The 13,731-nt window shown below is 41.8% G+C and overlaps 1 protein-coding gene and 1 long non-coding RNA gene across 2 annotated transcripts in view; one reads left to right on the top strand and one right to left on the bottom strand.

Annotated features, from left to right (window-relative positions):
- LOC126334995 (uncharacterized) overlaps positions 1 to 3,826 on the top strand; it is a 117,381-nt gene extending 113,555 nt beyond the window's left edge. Inside the window, exon 3 of the long non-coding RNA XR_007564796.1 lies at positions 3,570 to 3,826. This is a non-coding gene — a long non-coding RNA (uncharacterized LOC126334995). The remainder of the gene's footprint in view (positions 1 to 3,569) is intronic.
- LOC126334994 (sodium-independent sulfate anion transporter-like) overlaps positions 1 to 13,731 on the bottom strand; it is a 696,684-nt gene that overhangs the window by 371,306 nt on the left and 311,647 nt on the right. The gene's annotated exons all lie outside the window — the stretch shown is intronic.

Below are 13,731 nucleotides of genomic sequence, written 5' to 3'. Positions count from 1 at the left end.
TATGAGAATAATATTTAATGCGAAACACTTACTATGTTCTGCAAAATTATATTTATGTGGTCACGAACCAGCTTGCGGTTTCTTAGGCCATCTTCCGGTGACAACTGAATGTCGCAAATATGGATGAAACTGATGTGCGACTTACACAGATGTTATTTACACAGAAGACAAAACTGCAATTGCCCATCAAATGTATCGGAGCCAAAATCAAAAACGGTTACAATTAATGAAAGATAAACCGCCAACAACACCCGTTCAGAATTAACAGCTTTCTGATCGAATCACGAACTTATCATGTAACAGTAATTACCACGAATGAGCTCAAAGTGTTAAATAAACATATTAAATATACTCCGTCGTGTAAAATCTCTGATAGACAGACAGGTGAACTAAAAGTAGATCTTAGGGGTGTGTTTAGACGATGCTATTTCTACGAAACATTTGGTAGCCCACATTTTAAAAAAATGTTTCTCTCTGTAGTGACGCACTCTCGCGCAGTGAAATTAGTACGTTGTACAAGTTTAAGAAGAGAATTAATCTTCAACCACGTCACAACTTCAACAGTTCAGTTCTTTCCAATAAAATCAAAGTGAACAAGTTGTTTGATAGTTGCGGTCTGCCGCATCTACACAAAGATCCGACTGCTATATCCAATGAACAAGGTTAAAGAAGCTGTATGCACGATCTCAGTGGAGTATGTTAAAGTGCTATCTGACGATCTTCTTCATATAAGGGCTATAATAAGGGTCCGATAGAATGAAAACATCTAAACGGTCTTAGGAAATTAAATGGACACATTATGCCACAGTGATACCTAATCTCCGACCACGTCCTTGGTACCAATATAGCAGGTACAGGGAAAAAGTTTATAGTGACAATGGCACGGCTTCGATTCAATCATTGGAGATTCCGGCAAAATCTCTCTCCCCGCTACATGATCACACCTTCTTTTCGTGACTGCGGCAGTAAAGAAGACGTCAGACACATTTTCTTTGGCTGCCACAAAAGATATCAAGAATCTACGAAACAAATACAGCATCTGATGAACTCTGGAAACGTCTTACCAACAAACGTTTAAACTCTTTAATAACAGAAGACATAAAAGTCTATGACCGCTTGTACGATTTTATAGTAGAAGGGAAAATAAGAACATAGGAAAAAATAATTTTTTATATTATGACGTAGTAAATATGTGAATTTACGTACCATATTAAAGGCATGTAACAGATAATTGTTGCTTTTTCTGATCTGAGGCTGGATGTATGGGTGATGCCCAAAGCCCATTAATAAAATTTAAAAGAAGCAAGTAAACACTACCAGCAAATAGTGTAAAAATATTATGTCTGGAATCAGCAGTCGTATGCTTGTTAATATGAATCCAGTGGCTTCTAGATTCTATGGCTCACTTAAATTAGATAAAGATGACTTTCCAGTACTACCAGTAGTGTCATCCTTTTCTGATCCTTGTTACTTTTAGGGAAAGAGAAAGATTACGTCATTAAAAAGAAACCAATTGTAAACCTTCCTGCGTTTTGCATAAAAAATTCATAGCTCTTGTTGATAAAATAAAAGATACAAAGACCCTACCCATTTCTAAACTAAAATCATTTAACATCATTAGCTTATTTGCAAATATTCCTACTGATGGGTGTATAAACATATTAACAGATCTTTTGCACAAACGCAGAGTAAATCCTGTGGAGATACATGATATAATCTTTGCTACTAAAGTGTATGTAAAACAGAATTAATTAGACTTTGAGAACACTTACTATAGTCAGCTGATGACCAAGCTGTTGGTTCTCCTCTCAGCCTTACACTATCCGAAATTTTCGTGAACAATTTCAAAACAAAATTTCTCACAGAAAGACGCACCGAATTTCCAAAATATTTGTTTCAGATATGACGATGATGTGCTGTTTTTATGGACTGGTACTACAGCAGCTGAACCCCTAACATAAGATAATTCAGTTCCCAAAGGATCTGAGAGACTCTTCCATAAATTCCTTGACCTTAATATGGATATCAACACAAAGAGACACTTATTTAGCGTTTCCAGAAATACCGAAGTCGCAGAGAGTGTAATCCCTGCAAAATCCCAGCACCTACACAGCCACAAACATGCAGCTTTGCACTCAAAGGTTAATCTCCTAATATCTGTTTTATTATCTGTAGCTGCTTTTCAAACAGAACTGCAGACCATCAAAGATAACGCTTCCAGTAATGACGAGTGTTCTGCTCTAATTGATAATACACTATGAAAAAGGAAAACACGTGAAATTAACCACTTCTGTACACTGGCGAACAAGGACCAATCACTAGTAAAAAAAGCTGATGCGTCATCCCATATCCTGGCAAAGTTTCTAATAACCTCCCTAAAAAGTTGAAGTCTCGTAACTATATACCAGCATTTTGTAGTTCGAACAGCATATGAAAAAATTTGTTCAGTAGTAAAGACTTACTGCACATAGTGGTGTATATAAAATCACATGGAAGCACTGTGGGAAACTATATATTTTGGTCAGTTAGGCAGAGCTATGATAGGTTAACTGAATATAACAGAAGATGGAAATTAAAAATTTACGATTCAGCCTCGGCAGATCATCTTTTAAAAGAAAACTACTCTTACGATGTAGAAAGAGAAGCTTTCTTTTCTGATAAAGAAAAACAGAAATGAGACTCTGCTCGAAATCAACAATCATATGAGACAGAACGTTAACAGTGTTAAATGATAAAAAGCAATTTCCTTTTTCCCCTCCGTTAAATTAAGTTTTCGTTAAAAATAATAAGCTGAAATTATGAATTCAAAATTATTTTTTCATCATTTGTTAAATAAATCTGCACCTAAAAAATTTGTTTCCTTCTATAGTTAACGTAATTATTTTTGGGAGACAAAAAATGTAAAATTTTCCTTTGTAAACTATTAGTATTTTTTGTGTCTTCTATGATATTAATGGAAGTCTCATGTTATTTTAAACGTGTTACCGTGATTCAGTTGTCATCTGAATATTGTCTAAGAAGTCTAAAACCGGTTTGTAACGAAATAAGTATAACTTTGTAGAACATTAGGAAGAGTTTCCTGTTACATACGATAATGAATGTACGAAATTTATTCTGTCAAAATTTTCTGGAAAGGCAATAATTACTTTATTTCGTGTCGATTAGAGTATCATATTTGAAGAAAATGCAAAAACGTTGCTCCCTCAACAGGCATATAAATTATAAATGCGTCACTAAGCTGCTAAAGAGAGTGTTTATACACAAAGGCAAAGAAGTTCAACGTCTGTCGCATCTCTGGTGTCCGTCGGTCATCTAAGTTTTTACAGCGGCATCAAACTTGTTTAACGTTGCGAGGTCGTCAGCTAAAAGGTTATTTAGACATCTACATCTGCAACTACCTTATCGTGTGGGTTGAGGGTACATCATGTAATGCTATTGTTCCCAAAGTATAGCTCGTGTGAAGACGCTTGTGAATGCTGCATTTGATAAAAATAATTTTTATTTTCTGAGAAACCCTCTATTATATTTTTCATCAGCTTCAACCGTGATAAATGTTCGTTTCATTTCAGGAGTGACAATCAACGACCCTCAACGAAATTAAGACTACTATGTACTACTGTGTTGTAATTAATATGAAGCTGACCATCTGACTGTTCGGAACCTTTAATTTAAAAGTTTGCCAAGAAATAAAAATTGTTTTAAGCATCAATTATACCTCCTAGTGTTCCCTTAATCAATGGCGGTCTTCAGTAACGACTGCCGATAATGCTCTGTACAATTAGTGAGAACTAACACTGTAATACCACAACCGTTAATAAAGATTGTATTGCATTTAAGTAAAATGCGCATCTTTCTTTCCGCTTCCCAGATACCCATTTCATGGAATCCGTGGAGTGCAATTCTTGATGTAAGCTCACAATTGGTTTATGTAAATGTCAGGTCCACTGTCAATTTCAGCATGTGGTGATTATTTTGGCTTAATGACAAAAAATGAATGTTTATGTAGGTTGTCTTATGTTATTGAGACAACAAATACAGTCATGTGTTAAGGGCTTACACACACATGCACACACATTCACAGGAAAATCACCACATATAGAAACTAAATTTTAATAAATTTTTGTGGACGATGACAATACATACAGTTACGAGTTCGTAAGGCATAGAATGAATTAATCCACGCTCTGTAGTTCTGCACGTCGTTGCTGGACATTGACTCAATCTTCCCCATGTCATCAACCGGCGAAGTCGAGGTGTAACGAGATAAAGCGCTTGCACATGGTGCCCTATCTATCTTGACCATCGAAATAACTTTTTGTCCATAAGCCAACTAAAACATGAATCAAGAAACTACCATTTATCTACCAGGCGGACGTAGACCTGCATGATTGCTTTTCTTATGACTTTGTCCGTCACGGATTTATGAACAGAAGTACGTCTTTCTTAAGTAGCACCTGTCCAAAAACGTATCGCAGTGTATCATTTACAAGAATATAAAATTATTAAAAACGCAACACAAAATTGACTTTAAGTCATCAATACTAGTACCCAGTATAAATACCCGTGGTATCTTTTAGTTGACAGTAAACTAATGGGGACACAAGGAAATGCATCCCGGTCATTCAGTCAACCGTTTCCAGTTGAAGGGTTGTGCGACTGTAATGTATACCAACGAAAGGAAGGTAGAAATACTGGTCAGCTATGTAACAATATTTGCAATAATGTCTTCTTATTTACAATATGCGTACATGTACTATCGTTGTGTAACACATTTAAACGAAAGGCTGTATACAGTAAAAGCAGACCTTGATTAAAAATTGCGCCAGCATTACTTTTCTTTTATTGTGGTCGATATTTTATGCTTATCAGTGCATTCTACGTGATTATACCGAGTATCCCACATAATACTGGTATGCCTCACGTGCTGTTAATCATCTCTACTCGACGCGCTTGTGAAGTGGCAACACTGTCTCGGAAGTTGGATATACTACATTTTATCGAAAATTAGAGTGCACCTCTGTGTTCGTGTACCAGTTGTTGTGAGAAGATCGTATTGTAGAGTTGTTACAGGGGTTGCAGTTCGCATTATAACGGCAAATTGGTATTGTGTACCTTTACATAAAACCAGGCGCCATCAAGGAAAGCAAAGAAATATTACAGGTGATGTAATCTGGTAGGAAACTTCCCACGACTATCATAATTCGAGATCTGTGCAAGATATTGAGGGCTGTGGGGTCCGTTCAGAATGTGCAGTTGATTAAGGTACCGACAGTAAGGACACCTGAAACTGTAGACAGAATTCGCATGGTCGTTACGAGAAATCACCGCAGTTCGGAAAGAAGCTTATCACAGCAGGTTGGTGTATCTCGTAGATCGCTCATCGAGTGCTAAAAGATGTAAAATTAAAAGCCTATCGTGAGAGTGTAGTGCAAGAGTTGAAATTTGAGGATTAGGGAAAAAAGAATTTAGTACTGAAACTGGCTGTTAACATCAACTTGTGTTACTTGGACCTCCTGATTTACTTCATGTCAGATGAAGCCTGGTTTCGGTTGCCAAGCTATGTAAAGCCCCGGAATTACAGATACTGGTCACAGGACAACCCACGTATTCTTCATGAAGAAACTCTCCAAACGGAGAAGACAGGTGTTCGTTGTCCAGCATGCGAGTTATTGGCCCTTAAACAGTGCCAGATATCAAGAGGTCGTTGACTCTTTCTATGTACAATTAACGGTTGCAGAGAAGCTGTGTGCAGTATTCCAAGAAGACCGAGCAACCGCTCACACATCCAACCAAAGTGCGACCCACATCAGCAACGTGTCCCCTGAAGACAGACTTGACAAGGTCCACGGGCTTAATGTTGCGTGAAAGCAAAGTGATTCCCAACGGTCCTCGTACAATAGACGATCTTAAATGGGGCGTTACTACGAAATTAACAGCATAACGCCTGCAGACTTACAGCGTGTTGCTGGTAACGCTAGCATACGAAGTCAGCGATGCCTGGATGCCGAGGGCCACCGCTTCCAGCATTTCTTATAAAAAGGTAACTACATGTTTTTCTACGTTACTATTATGTATTCTTATTTAGTTACATCCTTGTTATTTGAATCTCTGGTATGAGGCCGGCCGGGGTGACCAAGCAGTTCTAGGCGCTACAGTCTGGCTCCGCGCGAGGGCTACGGTCGTAGGTTCGAATCCTGCCTCGGTCATGGATGTGTGTGATGTCTTTAGGTTAGTTAGGTTTAAGTAGTTCTGAGTTCTAGGGGACTGCTGACCTTAGAAGTTGAGTCCCGTAGTGCTCAGAGCCATCTGAACCATTTTTTCGGGTGAGAGACGTACTAGTTTTATATGGGACACCCTGTATCCGAACATTCCTTCGAGCACTTGTTAACTGATGTTACGAATGCTTACAAGCGCAAGTATTCACCCGGTAAACGAGAAGTGTTGGTTGCAGCTCAGGCGGCAGTTGTGGGTTTGTGTGCGGTGTGCGGGCGACCCGAATAAGTCGACGCTGCGGTTAATGAAGCGGTTATCGGGATATCCGCCGGCACTTTCACTGCCACGCCAGGCGAATAAAGCAAATGGACCGAAACGGGTACGTCGAACTCGTAAAATACCATAGCTAACTAAGAGTAATACACTTCAGCTACCATCGGATCCAACAAATGTTGCTAGCTCCTGAAATTAGATCGTAACATTTTTGATGTGAGAGACGCTATTATTATTGTTTTTTTAACAGTAGGCTGAATGAGGAAAAAGTTGTCCATGGTATAGGTATAATGTTTACATCTTTTTAAATCTGTTTAAAAGAGGTAACTCCCGTTTGCAAGATTTTTTTTTTTTTTTTTTTTTTTTTTTTTTTTTTTTTCGAAATGGAGAATGATCTCCAGATGATCACGCTTGGTGCAATTCTTTCATAGGTAAATTAATAATAATTGAAAATGGAAAAACTTGTAGAAGCCAACTTCGGACAGGATCAGTTTGTGTTCCAGAGAAATGTACGAACACGCGAAGCAGTGTTCACTTTAGGTCAGGCTGTAGAAAGGTAGACCTAGATTTATAGCATTTGTAGATTTAGAGAACGAATTCGACCATGTTAACGGGATTACATTCTTTGTAGTTTTGAAGGTAGCTGGGATGAAATAGAGGGAGCGAATGTTACATACAGCTTACACGAAAAGGACAGTAGGTGAGAAGGGAGGGAGACAACAATAAAGAAAACAATGGAGAAATTTAGAAAGAGAATTTAAGTGCGGGGACAGAAAATAAAAACTTCGAGGTCTCCCAAAGTTATCATAACTGTGTCAGTGACAGGCAAAGAACTAAGAAAAGCAGTTGAATGGAACAGATGGTTTCGTGAAAAGAAATAAGACGGCAGAAAACGTAAAACAAGGATAATGGCGCGCAGTCGAGCTAAATCGGTGATGCGGAGAGAATTAGGTCGGGAAATGAGACACTAAAAGTAGTAGATGAGTTTTTACTATTCGCGCTGTAAAGTAATGTGACGGTCGCCATACAAAGGACATAAACTGGAATCTGGCTGTAGCAAGGAAAACATTTCTGGAAAAGAGGTATTTGTTAACATCCAATATAAAGTTAAGTGTTAGGAAGTCTTTTCTGAAGATATTTGTATCGAGTGCAGCTTTGTACGGATTCAGACGAGAAGGAAATAAAAGCTTTCGAAATGTTGTGCAGTAGAAGAATGCTGCAGATCAGGCGTATAGATCGTGTAACTAATGAGAAGATATTGAATTGAGTAGAGAAGAAAAGAAATTTATAGGAGAACTTCACAAAAAAAGATGAGGAAAAAAACGAAGTGGTTGATAGGACACATTGTGAGGCATCAAGGAATTGTCAGTTTGGCATTGGAAGGACGTGTGTGGGATGAAAACTGTGGAGGGAGATCAAGAAAAGAATATGATAAGCAGGTTGAAATAGGCGTAAGTTATCCGGAAATGATTTTGCACGGGACGGACTGGCGTGTAGAGCTGCATCAAATCAGTCTTCGAACTGAAGACCACAAATATAAGAAGATGACATTATTAAAATGAGCTCACCTTTACGCTCGTCTTTACGCTCGTATTCAATTGAGCGTAAAACACGAGACTAGACTTCAGCAGACGGAAATTCAGACCAGGCGCAAGTCTACCATCTAACGAGCGATTTAAAGAGGTTTGCTAAATTTTAATATACACGGATGCGGATAGAAGACTAGCGAACGCGGACAAAGCGCTTGCCGATGTGTGCGGATTGTATTTCTCTTACACGTCCAGAGCTCTTCTTATGATAAGCTCTGTTGAACCCTTCACGTGACTGCATTTACGTTGTGCGATTCCTGGCCAATGACACGAGGTGCCCAGATCCGTACCGATGACCTAACGTAACGGAGGAGAGCGATCCGCCACGCTGTTGATTATTTGGAGCGCCTAGTCGTTTCGGCGGCGAAGTGTAACTACACTCCTGGAAGTGGAAAAAAGAACACATTGACACCGGTGTGTCAGACCCACCATACTTGCTCCGGACACTGCGAGAGGGCTGTACAAGCAATGATCACACGCACGGCACAGCGGACACACCAGGAACCGCGGTGTTGGCCGTCGAATGGCGCTAGCTGCGCAGCATTTGTGCACCGCCGCCGTCAGTGTCAGCCAGTTTGCCGTGGCATACGGAGCTCCATCGCAGTCTTTAACACTGGTAGCATGCCGCGACAGCGTGGACGTGAACCGTATGTGCAGTTGACGGACTTTGAGCGACGTCGTATAGTGGGCATGCGGGAGGCCGGGTGGACGTACCGCCGAATTGCTCAACACGTGGGGCGTGAGGTCTCCACAGTACATCGATGTTGTCGACAGTGGTCGGCGGAAGGTGCACGTGCCCGTCGACCTGGGACCGAACCGCAGTGACGCACGGATGCACACCAAGACCGTAGGATCCTACGCAGTGCCGTAGGGGACCGCACCGCCTCTTCCCAGCAAATTAGGGACACTGTTGCTCCAGGGGTATCGGCGAGGACCATTCGCAACCGTCTCCATGAAGCTGGGCTACGGTCCCGCACACCGTTAGGCCGTCTTCCACTCACGCCCCAACATCGTGCAGCCCGCCTCCAGTGGTGTCGCAACAGGCGTGAATGGAGGGACGAATGGAGACGTGTCGTCTTCAGCGATGAGAGTCGCTTCTGCCTTGGTGCCAATGATGGTCGTATGCGTGTTTGGCGCCGTGCAGGTGAACGCCACAATCAGGACTGCATACGACCGAGGCACACAGGGCCAACACCCGGCATCATGGTGTGGGGAGCGATCTCCTACACTGGCCCTACACCTCTGGTGATCGTCTAGGGGACACTGAATAGTGCACGGTACATTCAAACCGTCATCGAACCCATCGTTCTACCATTCCTAGACCGGCAAGGGAACTTGCTGTTCCAACAGTACAATGCACGTTCGCATGTATCTCGTGCCACCCAACGTGCTCTAGAAGGTGTAAGTCAACTACCCTGGCCAGCAAGATCTCCGGATCTGTCCCCCAGTGAGCATGTCTGGGACTGGATGAAGCGTCGTCTCACGCGGTCTGCACGTCCAGCACGAACGCTGGTCCAACTGAGGCGCCAGGTGGAAATGGCATGGCAAGCCGTTCCACAGTACTACATCCAGCATCTCTACGATCGTCTCCATGGGAGAACAGCAGCCTGCATTGCTGCGAAAGGTGGATATACACTGTACTAGTGCCGACATTGTGCATGCTCTGTTGCCTGTGTCTATGTGCCTGTGGTTCTGTCGGTGTGATCATGTGATGTATCTGACCCCAGGAATGTGTCAATAAAGTTTCCCCTTCCTGGGACAATGAATTCACGGTGTTCTTATTTCAATTTCCAGGAGTGTATTTTGTTGACGTCGCGCATGCTTTCGTCCGAACCGTGAGGTCGGAGGCTGTCGACGACGGCAGACGACACGAATAATAGACTGATTTCAAGAGCTTCTCATCATTTACTGGAAAAGATTTCTTTATGATGCAAGATGGTAAATGAGACCCGATTTGCTGCTCGAAGTTACCAAAGCGCGTTCATTCTTTAACGAACTAACTGAACCCCTGTCACCGAAGGAGTTATCAACTGGCGCACCCGCATCAGCTGTGTGGACAGCTGTATTAGTGAAATAGTTCTGATAAGAGGTGCCAGCCTCACAGTGACAGATGCAACAACGTAAATAATTCACAACTTTGACATCAGTGGTCGTTGCTCTGTAACAATACGATTACACCTCAACAGTGGACTTGCACGCGAAGCATGCAGCGCTAACAGACTCTTACTACCATCTAGCTTCTTCAGTTTGTACATACAGAAATAAAGGTCTAAAGGTAACGGTTTAGAGATATGAGCGACAGGAAGATACATCGAAATCTAACACTTCATTTTAATATCTATCATCAAATACGCTACTTCGAGCAGCCGAATAGTGACACACAGATGGACTGTATCATCCTAACCACTTTGAAAACAGCAACAATCAGCAGCTCTTAAACAAAACTGCTGTTGTAAAATCACGTGCGACTGCGCAGAAATATCAGCTTTCACGGAAACTATAATTACGATTGATTCCACTCGCAATATAAACCAGGAAATTGCTAAACAATCAGACTTCGTAGTTAATTAGCAACGTTGCAACGATTTCATTTCGTTTCGCCGCAGTCATAGCATTCACTTTAGGAATGGCTCCTCTTTCACTAATATCTAGGACCTCGTAATGTTTTTGCTTGTAACTGTTTCAGTGTCGGAAAAGTTCCAGCGAGGACGTGGGAAAACCGCTGACAAACAGGCTAAATCAGGGTCACCTCAGCTAATCCTCCAGAACTCTGTGACAGCACCTGAAGCCAACTACGGCCAGTTCAGGGAAACCCAGACAGTAAAAGAAGAATATCCCAGCAGCAAGCGCTTTGGAAATCCAGCGGATGCCCCACTGCATTGTCACGAAAATCCTGTGCCTACCCTTAACTGTCTCCCATGTCACCCATTCGCAGAAGACTCGTACACCACTTTTACATTAATGACCAACTGAGTCGTAGACAGCAGACTCATAACCAACATAGGTCTTATATTTCCTCAACAAATGGATCGGCAATTAATAACTACCCGACTATGGCCTTAAAAGCGGGAATTTGGCTTCTAGTGTGAACAAATAAAAAGAAAACACTCACTCTTTCGTATCTCTAAGATGTAAACCTAACATCTGTTTTTCTTCCCTCGAATACAGAATACATTACACAACTTTTTCGGCTGCTTTATGCTTTGCCAGATCAACGCTTCGCTATTTAAGGTACGTCAGTCCAGTTAACAGACATTTTGGGTATTCCAAATTGCAATAAGATATGATTCACATCCACTGGACGTACAAACCTCTCCTCTCGTCATTTTTAACGACATTAAAGCGCTCATGTTCGCCAATATTTGATTAATTACAAGCTCTGTCGTATTCAAAACAAGCTACTTCGTTACCTTACTACAGGTAAGTAAATAGTTTTAGAAAACGAAATCGCAACAGCGTGTGGTTACAAGGGCTTCAGTTGTTGAACTTCACCTGGCCATGAGGACCATGGGCTCTCAACAATGAGTGATGGTTTGCAGATTCAAAGCTGTGCAACGGAAGTAGCAAGCAACAGCATAAATCACTGGCTAGGGATAATGAGAGTCAAGATTGCTCAGTAGGAAAGTGCTGCCTATGTGTTGATAGTTCAGCCGTTCATTTAGTGAACTTGAAATGTTCATCTGAGAACAGACCAGGAATGATTTATGCAACTGTGTAATCTCAGTATAATGAGTATCCTAGAGCTATCAGCGTGTACATTTAATCTACTACCAACTTATCAGTAATATCAGAAGAGGTAGAGAATTTTGAGGGCCACTGATTTGTTTTAGGGGATTATGAATTATTTGTGCTATGGATCACCGAGAGAGGTGACACAGGACTCACATACGGGAGGACGACGGCTCAAACCTGCGCCTGGCCACCCTGATATAGGTTTTTCGTGATTTCCCTAAATCCCTTCAGGCCAATTCCGGGATGGTTCCTTTGGAAAGGCACGGCAGATTTCCTTCCCCTACTTTGACACTCTCCGAGTTTATGCTGCGTCTCCAATGACCGCGATTTCGACGGAACTGAAAACACAATCTTCCTTTTTCAGTGCTTTGCTAGGCTTGATGCTGGCTACACATCCAAGGATACTTACAATGAATCTCAGTCTGACGTCTGCCTCTTCTATAATTAGTTGTAAGTCGTTCAACTTTACAAGCGCTCCGTCCACATATTCTCAAGTGTTTAATGGATGTGACTGCTTGCACTGATTTCGCACTCGTGTAAACATGCAACCGTAAATTACATCCATTTACGTTTGATGTCAACTGCCAATGCCTGTATTACGCTTTGATCGTTTGCAAGTTTTCCTGTATCTGTATTTCACTACACCTCTCAACAAAGACTCGAAGGACCAGTTGATCTGATATCTTTTCTTATTATATTAGAAGTGCTTTCCTTAGAGATTCACGCACTAAGGGAACTAGCTTTTTTGAAGATTTAAACTGTAATGAGTATATTTTTCTTTCTCTTTTACAAGGAAATATAACGTCATTTTAATGTCTAACTACATGTATAATGAAGATTGTAATTAGTTGTACCTCCTTAGCCCCTATTATTTATTTCATTTTTTAAAATGTGAATGGAGTGCAATGTATCATACGAATTTGTTGTACGATTTTTACGTAAATTTAATGTTACGTAATTTATACGTTAACTATATACACTTCGGTGCAGCAGGAGCAGAAGTGTGTTTAGTGATCTGGACGTTCCCTGATATGATGGTAGGTGGGAACACGTAAAGCACCCACGAACATTGTCGAACGTGGTGACGGTCCAGGTGTTATGTCGTGGGGAGGCTTAATGTTGCGTGAGCGTGCTGACCCCCAAATCTTTGAACACAGCAATGACCATGCTACTTGACCGCTATACCCCTGAGGTAAGCTGCCAACTTTACTTAGCTCATGGACGAATTCAACAACATCGGTTAAAATTAAGCACATCTTAAAATCCTGACTCGCTGAGTAAGTATTTTTTTGTTACTAAGCAAGAAAACTACAATTCTTAACCTTAGTTAACGTTTTGAATTCGGCTGTAAGTTGTCAGATGCATGTTGTTATAAAATACGGCTGCGAATCGCGGTCCACACGAACACTTGATTCAGGCTGCATGCGGCCCGCGGGCCGCAGTTTGACGACCACCGCAGTACACTCACCGGTCAACGCTATTGTGACGCTGTACTCGTTCAGCATGTGCGTCTTTTCAGGGGTGCATTCGGCTCTGAATTCATTTTTGTGGATAAAAACGCGTGACCGCATCGAACTGCTCAAGTGTTAGACTTCTTGGAAAGAGAGGATATCCGGTGAATCGACTGCCTACCCGTTCTTTCGACTCAAATCTCATCGAGTACCTGTGGGATGCGTTGGGGAGACGTATTGCAGTACGTCCATATGCACCATATGCATACCGCAGTTGTCAACCGCGGTGGTGGAGGAATGTAACGCCCTACCACAAGAGTTCCTTACCAACCTTGTACCCAACATGGGAACACTTTACAGAGTATATATTGCCGTAGGTTCGCCCGGTTGGCCGTGCGGTCTAACGCACGGCTTTCCGGGCGGAAAGGAGCGCCTGGTTCCCGGTACGAATCCTCCCGGCGGATTTGTGTCGA

This window comes from Schistocerca gregaria, chromosome 2 (genome assembly GCF_023897955.1).
Source record: "Schistocerca gregaria isolate iqSchGreg1 chromosome 2, iqSchGreg1.2, whole genome shotgun sequence".
Classification (NCBI taxonomy): Eukaryota; Metazoa; Arthropoda; class Insecta; order Orthoptera; family Acrididae; genus Schistocerca; species Schistocerca gregaria.
This window is presented reverse-complemented; position numbering and strand designations above follow the sequence as displayed.